The sequence below is a fragment of the Tasmannia lanceolata genome, unplaced genomic scaffold (genome assembly GCF_043159265.1).
Source record: "Tasmannia lanceolata isolate RefF3 unplaced genomic scaffold, GAP_Taslan_0.1 ptg000002l, whole genome shotgun sequence".
Taxonomy (NCBI): Eukaryota; Viridiplantae; Streptophyta; class Magnoliopsida; order Canellales; family Winteraceae; genus Tasmannia; species Tasmannia lanceolata.
In genome coordinates, this window is record NW_027518679.1 from 25,309,216 (window position 1) to 25,323,463 (window position 14,248).

The 14,248-nt window shown below is 50.6% G+C and overlaps 1 pseudogene across 1 annotated transcript; it reads right to left on the bottom strand.

The window, feature by feature from the left end:
• Positions 1–12,256: 12,256 nt before the first annotated feature.
• Positions 12,257–13,870, bottom strand: LOC143845784 (mannose-1-phosphate guanylyltransferase 1-like; annotated as a pseudogene). The gene is made up of 2 exons (XR_013234537.1): positions 13,312–13,870; positions 12,257–13,223 (listed from the first exon to the last, which is right to left on the bottom strand). The product of XR_013234537.1 is annotated as a mannose-1-phosphate guanylyltransferase 1-like (transcript).
• Between the last annotated feature and the right edge of the window lie 378 nt (positions 13,871–14,248).

Below are 14,248 nucleotides of genomic sequence, written 5' to 3' on the forward strand. Positions count from 1 at the left end.
CGCGGCTGAAGCCCAAGTCTGTGGACAATTTTGACGACTTCGGGGATGACCTGGCCCGACATTTCATGAGCAGCAGAAGACCTCGAAAGACAACAGCTTCGCTGATGGCCCTGAGACAGGAAGACGGTGAGGCCTTGAAAGCGTTCGTTGGCCGGTTCAATAGGAAGGCCCTGCAGGTACCCAACCTGGATCCCTCCGCGGCAACGAATGCCCTTCTGGCCGGAGCCCGGTCAACTGACTTCAGACGTGCAGTTGCCCGGCGCAATCCGCAGTCCCTGGCAGATCTGATGACCGGGGCGGAAGAGTACATCTCCGTCGAGGAAACTCTCGCCGCCCTGGATTCCGTCAGCAAGAGAAGACCCGAGGAGAAGAACCCTGCCAAGCAACGTAGGGACGACAGACCTCAGAGGAAGGAGAGCAGCCCGCCCCGGAAGGAGAGGAGCTCCCCCCGGCTCCGGAAGGAGAGGAGCCCCCCACCGAGGGAGCGCTACACCCCGCTCACCGCATCCAGGGCCCAAATCTTGGCAGCCATTCGGAAGGAGGACTTTATCCGATGGCCGAAGAAGCAGACATCAGAGGCGGGCACGCAAGATATGTCCAGGTATTGCCGGTTCCATAAGAGTCACGGCCATGACACCAATGCATGCATTCATCTGAAGGAGGAGATCGAGCAGCTGATAAGCAGAGGGTACCTCGGAAGGTACTTAAAAAATAATGACAACAGAAGGGAGCGCCAGGACAACCCGAGGCCCAGAGATAGAAGCCCCCGAGACGCCCAACCTCTGGGCGACCGCATCCAAGCTCCTGCCTCGGCCATTCTCCCTCCTCAGGTACCTCAACCTCAACCTCAACCTCATGGTGTTATTGGTACCATTTCAGGAGGGCCGACCGCGGGAGGGACCTCTTCATCGGCCCGCAGGACTTATGCCCGGCAGGTCAACGCCGTCCATGCCTGCAGTAAGAAGGCCAAGCCGGAAAACGAGATATCCTTTTCAGAAGCAGATCTTGACGGTCTGATCCTCCCGCATGATGATGCCCTGGTCGTCACCATGTTAGTGGCGAACTGGGAAATGAAGAAGATCTTGGTCGACAACGGGAGCTCCGCAGACATCCTCTACTACCACGCCTTCGAGCAGATGCTGATCGGAACTGACCGTCTGAAGCCGGCCAACTCTGATCTGTTCGGGTTCTCAGGAGAAGTTGTCAAGGTTGAAGGGCAGATTGAGCTTCCAGTTCTTATCGGGGAGCCGCCCTGCCAGTCCTTCGCCATGGTGACCTTCCTGGTGGTGAAGGCCAAGTCGGCCTATAATGCCATTCTAGGACGCCCTGGCCAGAACCTCCTCCGAGCTATTCCCTCCGCTTATCATCAGAAGATGAAGTTCATTACGCCAGGAGGCGTAGGTGAAGTCAGAGGGGATCAGCCCCAATCAAGACGGTGCTATGCGGCGGCGCTGAGAGGGAAGAATGCGTCTGAGTCTTTGCCAATCGAGCTGTATGATCTGAGAGATGAAGCGCAGATCACAGTCAACGAGCCGGCCGAGGACCTCATTTCTATCCAATTGAACAGCGATGACGAACAGAGGGTTGTCCAGATAGGCTCTGCCCTGCCAGAGGCCGCGCAGCAGGATCTCGCTCAGTTCCTCAGAGCCAATGCAGATGTCTTTGCCTGGACTCCTTCAGACATGCCCGGCATCGACCCATCAATTAGCACCCATGAGCTCGGTGTCGATCAGACCTGCAAGCCCGTGAAGCAGAAGCGGAGGCACTTTGCACCAGAGAGGCGGAGAGCCATCAGAGAAGAGGTGGAGAGGCTTTTGAAGGCCGATTTCGTCCGCGAGATCCAGTACCCAGACTGGCTCGCGAATGTGGTGATGGTAAAAAAGTCCAATGGGAAGTGGAGGACCTGTATAGACTTCACAGACCTGAATAAGGCCTGCCCAAAGGACAGCTACCCACTCCCAAAAATAGATCAGCTCATTGACGCTACTGTAGGTCACGAGCTGCTCAGTTTCATGGATGCTTTCTCAGGATACAATCAGATCAGAATGTACGAGTCAGACATCCCGAAGACATCGTTTGTTACTGACCAGGGGACCTATTGCTATCGGGTGATGCCTTTCGGACTGAAGAATGCAGGAGCCACTTACCAGCGGCTCGTCAACAAGCTGTTCAGAAATCAGATCGGCCGGAACATGGAGGTCTACGTTGATGATATGCTAGTGAAGAGCAGAAGTGCTTCCGACCACGTCGCGGACCTCAAAGAGGCCTTCCAAGTCTTGAGGGAACACAACATGAAGCTTAATCCGACTAAGTGTACGTTTGGCGTCGGGGCGGGCAAATTCCTGGGCTTCATGGTAAGCCAGAGAGGAATAGAGGCAAATCCAGAGAAGATCAAGGCAGTAATGGAGCTGACTCCTCCCAATACTATCAGAGAAGTGCAGCGGCTGACCGGGCTGGTGGCAGCCCTGGGGCGGTTTATTTCCAAGTCCGCCGAAAGATGCCTCCCGTTCTTCAACGCGGTCAAAGGTATAAAAACCGCGCCCTGGACCCCGGAATGTCAAGCAGCGTTCGAGGAGCTGAAGCAGTACTTATCCTCTCCCCCTTTGCTGTCCATGCCAGAGCCTGGAGAAGAGCTGATTCTGTATCTCTCAGCGGGACCCTTGGCAGTTGCAGCAGTGTTGATCAAAGAAGAGTCTAACCAGCAAAAGCCGATTTACTATGTCAGCAAGGTCCTCCACGATGCAGAGACCAGATATCAGCGAGTAGAGAAGCTCGTGTACGCCCTCATTATGGCGGCCAGGAAGCTAAGGCCGTACTTCCAGGCGCACACGATCAGGGTCTTGACAGGACAGCCCCTCAGACAGATCCTCCACCGGCCAGACACTTCAGGCCGACTTGTCAAGTGGGCCGTGGAGCTCAGCGAGTTTGATATCAAGTATCTGCCCAGGCCGGCAATCAAAGCTCAGATTCTTGCAGACTTCATAGCTGAGTGTACAGTTCCAGATCCAGACCCCAGGTTGGTAGTAGTTCCTTCTCCAGAAGCAGAGCTGGCTGTATTCGAGCCGCGAATCGAGTCCACAGCAGCCCCGCCCCACGGGACTGAGTCCGTCAGCGCGCATCCGGATTTGGAAGAGCCGCTCTGGGAAGTGTATGTGGACGGGTCATCGAACAAGACAGGGTGTGGTGCAGGACTAGTTCTCATTGGACCAGAGGACTTCGTCCTGAATTATGCCCTGAGGTTTGGTTTCCGTGCGTCCAACAATGAAGCAGAATATGAAGCGCTCATAGCCGGAATGAATCTCGCTGTGCAGACCCGTGCTCAGAGGTTGAAGGCGTACTGCGATTCACAGCTGGTCGTCTGTCAGATCCAGGGGGTATATGAAGCCCGTGAAGAGCGGATGATCAAGTACTTGGGAAGGGTTCGCAGTCTGGCTGATAAGTTCAAGAGCTTCGAGGTCGTCAGGGTCCCCCGAACAGAGAATGTAAAGGCGGATGTGCTATCAAAGCTTGCAGCATCAGGTTACACCGCTCTCAGAGAAATTCGCATGGAGTTTCTAAAGAGGTCCAGTATCGATGGCCAGTCCGCCGTAGTGATGCAGATCGACGATGAGCCGTGCTGGATGGATGAGATCATCAGGTATCTGCGCAGCGGAGAGCTCCCGGGAGAGAAAAAGGAGGCCCGTAAGGTCATGCAGCGGGCAGCAAGGTTTTCACTGGATGGCGAGACTCTGTACAAGAGGTCGTATACCCTCCCGTATCTAAAGTGTCTCCGCCCCAGTGATGCCTTGTTGGCCCTGCAGGAAACCCATGAAGGAATCTGCGGAGAGCACCTCGGGGGCAAGGCCCTCGCCATTAAAGTCCTCCTGAGAGGTCTGTACTGGCCTACATTGAGAAAGGACGCTCTGAGCCTTGTGAAAAAGTGTGAGAAGTGCCAGAAATTCTCTCCGGCCGTCCACTAGCCCCCCGTTCCGATGGCCCCGATCATCAGTCCTCTTCCCTTTGCAGTCTGGGGAATGGATATTCTGGGCCCCTTCCCGCCGGCCTCTGGAGGCCGTGAGTTCGTCGTTGTCACCATCGATTATTTCACCAAATGGGTAGAAGCAGAGCCTCTGGCCAAGATCACAGAGCAGAATGTACAGAACTTCTTCTGAAAATCAGTAGTGTGCAGGTTCGGAATCCCCCGGGTCCTCATAACGGACAATGGCAAGCAGTTCGACTCAAGGAACTTCCGAAAGTTTTGTTCAGACCTGCAGATAGAGCAGAGGTTCACATCTGTGGCACATCCTCAGACGAATGGGCAGACAGAGGTGACGAACAGGACCCTCTTGCAGGGGATAAAGAAGAGACTGGATGGCAAGGCCGGGCGTTGGGCTGATGAACTGTATCATGTGCTCTGGGCGTATCGGACTACTCCGCGCACGGCTATAGGCGAGTCACCCTTCAATCTCTCCTTCGGAACAGAAGCAGTGATCCCGGTTGACATCGGCGTCCCCTCCCCAAGGATCGTCCATTTCAATGAGCAGCTCAACAGGGACGGGCTCCGTGCCAACCTCGACTTACTTGAAGAAGTTCGTGAGGAATCTCAGATCAGGGCTGCGGCCTATAAGCAGAAAGTGTCTAGATATCATGACGTCAAGATCCGACCAAGAGAATTCCGTGCCAGCCACCTAGTCCTGAGGAAGGCCTCCGTCTCCCAACCAAGAAGAGTAGGCAAGCTCTCTCCGACCTGGGAAGGGCCGTACCGAGTCAAAGAAGTTGTCCGCCCAGGAAGCTATCGATTAGAGTCCCTTGACGAACAGATGCTACCGCACGCCTGGAATTCTAGAAATCTTCGGATCTACTATCACTAATTTGTTTGCCTTCGTAGACTTGTAAAGAACTGCTGTAATTATTCAAGTTCCGAAATGAATAAAATAAGCTTCCCAAACAAGTGTCCCTCTTTGAGTCACTTATATAAACGCCAACATACGGCACTGGACCACTCCGGCTCATCCTAGTGGCTTGGAGATCAGTTCCAGCCGAGGACGCCCGCAGTGGAAACCACCTTCAAATATTTTCTAAGTGTTTGCGTACCAAGCTCCCAGCTCGGTTTTCGCAGACTTAGGACGAGCAGTAGTGGTGCACTCCGGCTCATCCTAGTGGCTTGGAGATCAGTTCCAGCCGAGGACGCCCGCAGTGGAAACCACCTTCAAATATTTTCTAATTGTTTGCGTACCAAGCTCCCAGCTCGGTTCTCGCAGGCTTAGGACGAGCAGTAGTGGTGCACTCCGGCTCATCCTAGTGGCTTGGAGATCAGTTCCAGCCGAGGACGCCCACAGTGGAAACCACTTCCAAAGAATCTAAGTGTTTGCACACTTAGCTCCCAGTTCGGTACTTGCAGACCTTCTCGCTGTAAATGACTCACAGACCCTCTCGGTCAACGACGGACAACCACTCCGGTTAGACAGAAAGAGAAGGAAGCAGCACAGAAATTATGCGTATAAAAAACAAGAAGGCCGTACAAACAGTTGAACAAAAGTGTATTTGTATTCACAGTATTCATATTACAAAATTGCTCTCTTCGCCGAGCTGGCTTACAAAGAATGGGCCTTACGAACCGTGCAAAAAATATGCCACCAAAAAGAAAGATAAGGGCAAGAGGGCTGCTACTCAGGCCTCCTCGTCGGCCACTCCCTCGGTGACGACCTCTGTGGGAGTGAGGGTTGCAAGCTCGCCGACCTCAGCAGAGGAGACTGCGGCCACAGTCACCTCCGCATCCATCTCAACAGGCCGGGAGGAGTCCGGTTCGTCTTCCTCTTCATCATCCTCCCCCTCCGGAGGCGCATACGGAACGGTCAGTCCGTCCAGAGAAACGCCCGGGTGAAGCCTCTTCACCTGCTCGGAGCAGAGAAGGAAACCCGCCCTATAGGCCTGGAGGCCCAAGTCGAAGTGCTGAGCCTCCTTCCTCTCCTCGGTCTCCTTCACGGCCTTCTCCACGGCCGCCTTCTCCTTCTTTCTGGCCCTCTCTGTCGAAGTTAGGAGATCCTGCACGGCCTGGTTCTTGACCCTCTGCAGTTCATCTTGTAAGCTGTTGAGTTCGACCTCTTTGATCTGGACGGCTTCGGTGAGCTCGCTGTTCTCTTTCTGGAGCTGGGCCTTCTCGGACTCGATCTTTGTGATCGTCTCAGAGAAGAGATATCGTTTCTTAGCCATGTCCCTCGAGTAGACTTGGAGTTGATAGAGGGCGGAGCTGATTGCCGCTTCGCAGGTCTCCGGCACCTCTTTCTCGACTTCTAACCGGTCGCGTGGGAGGACGCCCTTGTACATCAATTCCGTGGCCACCCGGGTATCCCCCAGACCGGTGTCCGTTTTCTGCACGGCCCAGTTCGGGCGGAAGACGTTATCGCCTCCAACCGTCGTGGCGGCAGCGATGCCCAGAACTGCCCCGCCGTGTTGCGGCCCTGTCATCCCTCCAGACTTGGAGCTCTGACCCGTGGTATCTGCCCGGCTCGATAGGGCAAGCTTATGCGTCGCCCGGCTGCTTTTCAGAGGCTTAGCCAGTGAGACCATCGGCGGAGTCGACTCCGGCACCTTCCTCTTCTTGCCCTTGGCTTGGGGCTGCTCCTGCGCTGAGGACGCTTGGGAGCTCTGCTTGATTCTGTCCAATAGGGACATCTGCTTCACCATTTCTGCGAGAGAGAACGGAACGCAGTCAGAACTATAAAAAATTGAAGAACAGTTCAGGAAAGTAAAATGCTGGCCTAAAAAGTCTACATACGTGACGGCGTCGCACGACTGACCCCGAGTGCTACCAGCTCGGCCTCATCTTCGAATTCTGAGCAGTGTATTTGACCTCGCTTGAGCTCTTCTTTGATCAGAGCGAAGGTCATGTAGTCATAGTCCTCAAGGGCTGGTTTCTTACTAAGGAGAAGAGTGTCCGGCGTTCTCCATTGTAATGAGAACGGCCAGTGGGAGCCCGGCTCGGTGTCCTTTACGTAGAAAAACCTGTTCTTCCATGTGTGAATGGAAGTAGGTATCCCAGTGATCATTCTCACTTCAGGCCTCTGGCTGATGTAGATCCAGCCGCCGTCCTTATGCCTCTTCAGGTGCGCACACATCCTGAAGACGGGCACGGTGGGGTTCCTACGGAGCCGGACTCCCAGAAGGTACAAGAAGCCGACCAGCGTTCTCCAGGAGTTTGGGACTACCTGTGTAACCGCCAGCCCGTAATAATTCAGTACGTCAACAAAAAAGGGGTGGAAGGGGAGCCTAAGTCCGGCCCGTAAGGCCTCTTCATATAGGCAGAGGTCTGCACTATCGTTGCTGGCCCGATCCCCTTCAACAGCCGCCCTCAAAATGTACCGACTAGGAATACAGTATTTGTCCCTGACGGTCAGAAGCTTGCCCGGACACAGATGGTTCACCTCGTACAGGGCCCCGATGTTATACTGTGGGTTGGCTTCCATCTGTGCCTCCGCTATCACCTCGACAGGCATGCGCGGCGAGCGAGGAACTACCGTTTCAACATTTTCTTCACCGTCGCTGGTTTCTACCCGGTCCGGTCCGTCCCCACGGACCGGGATTGTGTCTAAGTCCACAATCACTTCCTCACCGCTCTCCTCGTCTAGTACGATTACTATCTCTTCGTCCTCAACATCGGCCTCGATAGGTGAGGCCGGCATCGCCCTCTCTGACGCCCCGGACCCCGTAGTGGTACTGGTCGAACCGGACTCCTTTGAGCTAGAGTCCGTCTCCGAACTAGTGCTAGACATTAAAAAGGGAAGAAAAGAAAAGCTAAAAGAAATTACCGAACTGAAGTGTTGGACGAAGATCTCCGGGCTCACTGATCCGAAGCGGGCAGAAAACTTGAATAGCCGAGCAGAAGAGGAGGAGAGTAAAAGATGAAAAGTAAATAATGAAGAGTAAACTTCAGTATATATAGAGAGGCTGGGAAGAGCAGGAAAAATCCCGCCCTTTTCCCGCCAGCCAGAGTGCGCCACGTCACCTGCCGCATTAAATGCGTCGTCCGCATTAAATGCGCCGTCCGCATTAAATACAAGGCACAGGTTCCAAAGCGCTAGAAGGCAAAAGACCTGTCCGGCTGGCCGGACAGGATATGGCGCAATCGCTAGACGACAAAAGCGCTGCGCTAGAAGGCAAAAGACCTGGCCGGCTGGCCGGACAGGATATGGCGCAATCGCTAGCCGACAAAAGCGCTAGAAGGCAAAAGACCTGTCCGGCTGGCCGGACAGGATATGGCGCAATCGCTAGACGACAAAAGCGCTAGAAGGCAAAAGACCTGTCCGGCTGGCCGGACAGGATATGGCGCAATCGCTAGACGACAAAAACGCTAGAAGGCAAAAGACCTGTCCGGCTGGCCGGACAGTATATGGCGCAATCGCTAGACGACAAAAGCGCTAGAAGGCAAAAGACCTGTCCGGCTGGCCGGACAGGATATGGCGCAATCACTAGACGACAAAAGCGCTAGAAGCCAAAAGACCTGTCCGGCTGGCCGGACAGGATATGGCGCAATCGCTAGACGACAAAAGCGCTAGAAGCCAAAAGACCTGTCCGGCTGGCCGGACAGGATATGGCGCAATCGCTAGACGACAAAAGCGCTGCGCTAGAAGCCAAAAGACCTGTCCGGCTGGCCGGACAGGATATGGCGCAATCGCTAGACGACAAAAGCGCTAGAAGGCAAAAGACCTGTCCGGCTGGCCGGACAGGATATGGCGCAATCGCTAGACGACAAAAGCGCTAGAAGGCAAAAGACATGTCCGGCTGGCCGGACAGGATATGGCGCAATCGCTAGACGACAAAAGCGCTAGAAGGCAAAAGACCTGTCCGGCTGGCCGGACAGGATATGGCGCAATCGCTAGACGACAAAAGCGCTAGAAGGCAAAAGACCTGTCTGGCTGGCCGGACAGGATATGGCGCAATCGCTAGACGACAAAAGCGCTAGAAGGCAAAAGACCTGTCCGGCTAGCCGGACAGGATATGGCGCAATCGCTAGACGACAAAAGCGCTAGAAGGCAAAAGACCTGTCCGGCTGGCCGGACAGGATATGGCGCAATCGCTAGACGACAAAAGCGCTAGAAGGCATAAGACCTGTCCGGCTGGCCGTCCACCGCCTTAGCCGGACAGGACCGCATGAACCGCATGAACCAATTACGCCCGGCTATGACGCCCAGGAAGCCTGGCCGGCCAGACTTCTGGTCCAAAATTTGGCCGTACTAGATAACCGAAAGCCTTCTGCCCGGCCGTGCTCCTTCAGGCCAAACATCAAGGCCAGGCCAGGGCGTCCGGAGGCTCCCGTCCGGCCACGATTCCTCCTAGCTGAATCCAAGTCCGGCCTGAGCTGCCCAGAGGCCTTAAGGCCGGTCAGACGCTGTCTTTACCTTCTCTTTGCTTCTTCTAGCCACTCTCATGGCTCGAAGAACCAGGGGGCAACTGATGGGGTCCGGACTCAGCACTGATGGGATCCGGACTCAGCACTGATGGGTCCGAACTCAGCATCCAATTGGCTGCTGGTACGTGGCCCTCACAAGGACCGTTGGAAGGCCAACACCTGTCCCTACTAGGTATGACACCTGGACCAATCAGGGACTTCCACCTGCCCTCCTTAGGTATGAGACCTGGTCCATACAAAGGCTACCACCTGTCTTGGACAGGTGGCTCAGAACTACCACCTGTCCTAGACAGGTGGCTCAGAATCACTATAAATAGCCTTCACTTGTACTAAGGTGAGGGTCCTGAAATCTGAGAATCAAAACTCTAAGCTTTTGCTCTGACATTGCTCTGCACTCCTGCTCATACTGACTTGAGTGTCGAAGCGCCCGTCCGGAGTATCACTCCGGGTTGGTCTTCTGACCCTTTTCTTTCTTGTCTGTACCCTTGTGCAGCGCAGGACTCAACCAGCCCTTCAGTCGTGACTTGTTAGCTCGGACCATCCAGCCCTACCATAACCTGTTACCAATTTTAGGCCTAACACTATGGAATGGGTGATATAGGAAAAGCAAAGATGGGGATGTTGCAGAAGCTTGATTTCAGATGTTTCTTCTTGATTTCAGATGTTTCTTCTTGATTTCAGATGTTTCTTCTTGATTTCAGATGTTTCTTCAAACGTCCTATTGTCACATTTGGGAGCTGATCAATTTGAGGGTAGTCACAAAACCTCTATCCATGATTTGCATACATGCACATATCTAGATCTTTGTCTGTATGCACATTCACATATGTGTGCATGTACGATAAGTTCAAAAAGGGATTTTCTTTGTAAGTCTATAATTTGTAAAATATACTACACTTAGCCATTGTAAATAAGCTATAATCACATCAGTTCCCTATTAAGGCCCTGTTCGTTTGAGATTATTGCAACTGATTGTGATCCCAAAACCAATTATTGGACTCAGATTTATGTTTATTTTTTAATCCAATAATTGGTTTAGGACTCACAATCAGCTCGCATAATCTTAAACGAACAGCGCTTAATTGTGGAAATGTTTCGGTTGAAATGCTGCCCAAGCGGTTGGTTAGTGCTGGGTGTGTGAGGTCAGTGGCAGGTTCATAGACGTGCTAGTTCTAAAGAACAATTGAAATTCAATTCGACGGGTTGACGATCGAAATTTCCATCACCCAGGATTAGATTTCTTGCGATTGAGAAGAAGAGTGGAACATCACTTCTTTTGTGGGCTCTAATGGCTTTATTATTTTATTTTTTTGAATGGTGGGAGTTTTATTTGAAAATAAGCAAGAGGACCCAGAAGGTTAACAGGACAAAGAAGACCAAAAGAACAAACAAAAACTACAAAGTCATGGAGGTAAGAAATTGAAGATATCTAACGAAAAGCGATGAATTACTCCTGCCCGAGTGAGACGATCAGCCTCTACCTTAGCCATTCACCGAGTGTGTTGGAACATAACTAGGTGGCCCTCCAAAAAGGAAAGAATCCCGTCAATCATCTCAGTGAAACTCCAAGGAGGCGAGAGCTGTTGGGGGTTCCACACAAAAGCAAGAGGCACAACAAGAGCCTCCTATCAAGCCATCTGATTACATCAAGCGAGTCTCCTTCTATTGTAATATTATTCCACTCCCCTCCAGTCTGTAATCTTGCCCCCCTGAAAAATAGTTATCAGAGTCCTTAAATCCAGTTGGACATGACAAGGCCCAAATGGTTTCTCCAGCATCATCTCTAAGAATGCCCTCAATACTTGTCAAGCCAGGGTTCCCAAGGCCGGAGTTGTCGAAGTTTAATTTACACCATCCATGGGCCGGAGTGATCCATCCGGGTGCAATCACCACCTCATAATCCTTACTAGCACAACTCTCCTTCCAAGAACGTCTGATGTCTGTTGCTGAATACACCTTATAGCACGGAAGGATCATAGTCCAAGTCTCTAAGCAATGGTTAGGATTAGGACCCATGAGAAGGAGTAAGAGGACGATGTTCTTGAAGGTATGTCATTCTGCTCGATCTTGCCAAAGAATTCACAATGCAGCTAAAATGATAAGCTTCCAAAAGATCGGATACGTGGGCAAGACCGGTCAAGAATTTTAACCTACGCAATTCTGGATTACTTACAATGTATAAACATGTGATCCATTGATACACTTGCTTCTACGCACAGGGCACAATGATCTATGATAAGCATGTGACAATAGCCTGGATTCTATCCTCCAATGCAGTCCCTCCTAAGCTTTTTTATCTGTCTAAAGGGCAATGCACGGTCTGTTATAAGATCCTTACAATGACCCAATGTAAAAACCTTATGTAGTAAAACCTCAAAGCCAAAAAGCAAACATGAATAAAAAGTCAACCTCGGGTGAGTAAAACAATGACACAAGAGAGCTGAAACCATAGTTTTAAATTTCGACCGAAATCGATTCGGATTTCGGATGAGTCAAAGGAATTTCAGATTTCAGGGGGACCGAAACCGAAATTTCAGTAATTTCAGATCGAAATTTCGAGAAAATGGCATTTTTTTCCAAAAAAAAATAAATGTTTGAAAATTTCAGCCGAAATTTCGAAATTTCAGTTCCAAATTTCAAAGCTTAATACCAAATTTCGGACCGAAATTTCAGATTTCGCCGAAATTTCGGATTTCAGTGGGGTTCGAAATAGGTACCGAAACCGAAATTTAAAACCTTGGTTGAAACTATGGGTTTTAGGGTTTTAATACATTGGCGTGTAAATCTGTGTAGGTTGAAACTATGCGTTTTAGGGTTTAATACATTGGAGTGCAAATCCGTGAAGTTCCACATCAACAACAATTAAAGTGGGAGACCAAAAAAACACTATCATAAGCATTGCATATACACAGTTTTCCTATTAATATCAACACAACAACTAACCAATATACATATCCAAAAAAGGAAACATAGATATAAATTATTCTTTCCACCTCAAAGCTTCTCTCTTCAAACTGAGAAATACTAAGACAGACATAAGTTTTACAATGGCAAACAAGACCGAAAATTAAAAGAGAAAACAAACTTACCATGTTGACAATCACACTCTCAAGCAGACCTCTTTACATTCAACACCACAAATGAACTGAACCATCATAGTGTTTTGGAGCTTCACATAAGGATTTCGGGCTTCAAGATGCTGGATTTTATCTCCTTGTGAGAGAGGACAACACCTCCATTGCTGTATATCTCATCACAAACATGAACATCTTCTCCGAGGATAGTCATATTCTCAACACGGGCCCATTGCCCGACCGTCGAGTGCCAACCGATGATACTGCTGGAGATGCACGCGTGCTTCTTGATACGGACCCCGAGCATCACGGTGCATCGTGACAGCCTCACTCCAGACTCGACCACGCAGCCTGGACCAATAGCGACGTCGGGCCCGATCAGACACCCCTCCCCAATCACTGCACTCTCATGAACCAAGACGTTTCCAACAATGTGTGGGCCAATGGCCAATTGAGAGGAGGACGCAATGAAGCCAAATACAGTCTCAAGGCGGTGATATAGTCCCTTGGCTGTCCAATATCCATCCAGAATCCTGGTAAGACCATGGCGTAGAGCTTTTGCTCCGCAGCAATATTAGGGAATACTTCTTTCTCAATCGAGGTTGGTCTCAGTTGGATCCGATCAAGAACAGAGGGGTTCAGAAGGTAGATCCCTGCGTTGATTTTGTTACCAACGAATATTTTTGGTTTTCAACGAATTTTTCCACCTACCCAGTTGCCTCCTCCGTGATCACGACGCCATATTTGGATGGCTCATCCACCTATCAATATAGAAACTTATTTAGAAGCTTTTTTCATGGAAAGGGCCTACTCGAGAAACAAAGCAAAGGGCAATAAAATTTGAATTACCTTGGTTACCATGATGGAGGCCTCTCCACCATGAGCTTTGTGGAATTGAATCATTTCTTTAAGCGGGTAGTCGCTGATGACATCACTGTTGAGGACGAAAAACGGCTCACCAGAATCATCTATCAGCTTGTCTCTTGCGAGAGCTAGTGGACCTGCAGTGCCGAGAGGCTCAGTCTCTCGTGAGCAGGTAATCTTGATCCCAAGTTTAGCCTCAAATTCCTTCAAGAAATTCATCATCACCTGCAAAAACACAAACACCCCTCGCCAATCACTGCACTCTCATGAACCAAGACGTTTCCAACAATGTGTGGGCCAATGGCCAATTGAGAGGAGGATTTCTTGAGCAATGAAGCCAAATACAGTCTCAAGCCTGTGATATAGTCCCTTGGCTGTCCAATATCCATCCAGAATCCTGGTAAGACCATGGCGTAGAGCTTTTGCTCCGCAACAATATTAGGGAATACTTCTTTCTCAATCGAGGTTGGTCTCAGTTGGATCCGATCAAGAACAGATGGGTTCAGAAGGTACTTGTTTCTCTCATGTGGTTGGCATGTGCTGTCTGTACTGTCAAGAGAAGAGAAAGCTCGTTAGACGTGGCTTTGATTGCTCCCATATGGAGAGTAGACGGAAATTTAATGGTGGATGTGGAGGTATTTGGATTGCTACCACACAAACCACAAATCAAAGCCAGAAGTTTAAAGGCAGTACACGAAACACGGCATTCCTTAGAGTTGTTGTCTTTCCTCAATCATGTGTCTTTTGGATACTGCGTATGACTACATTACAAACCACTTATATTCTGATTTATATAACATCACCTTTGGATTCAAATCCAATATATTACAAACCAGTTATAATCTATGTATATCACATCACCTTTGGAATCAAATCCCTCTTTATTTAATGCTCTACCAACTACTTCCATTTCTCTCTCTCT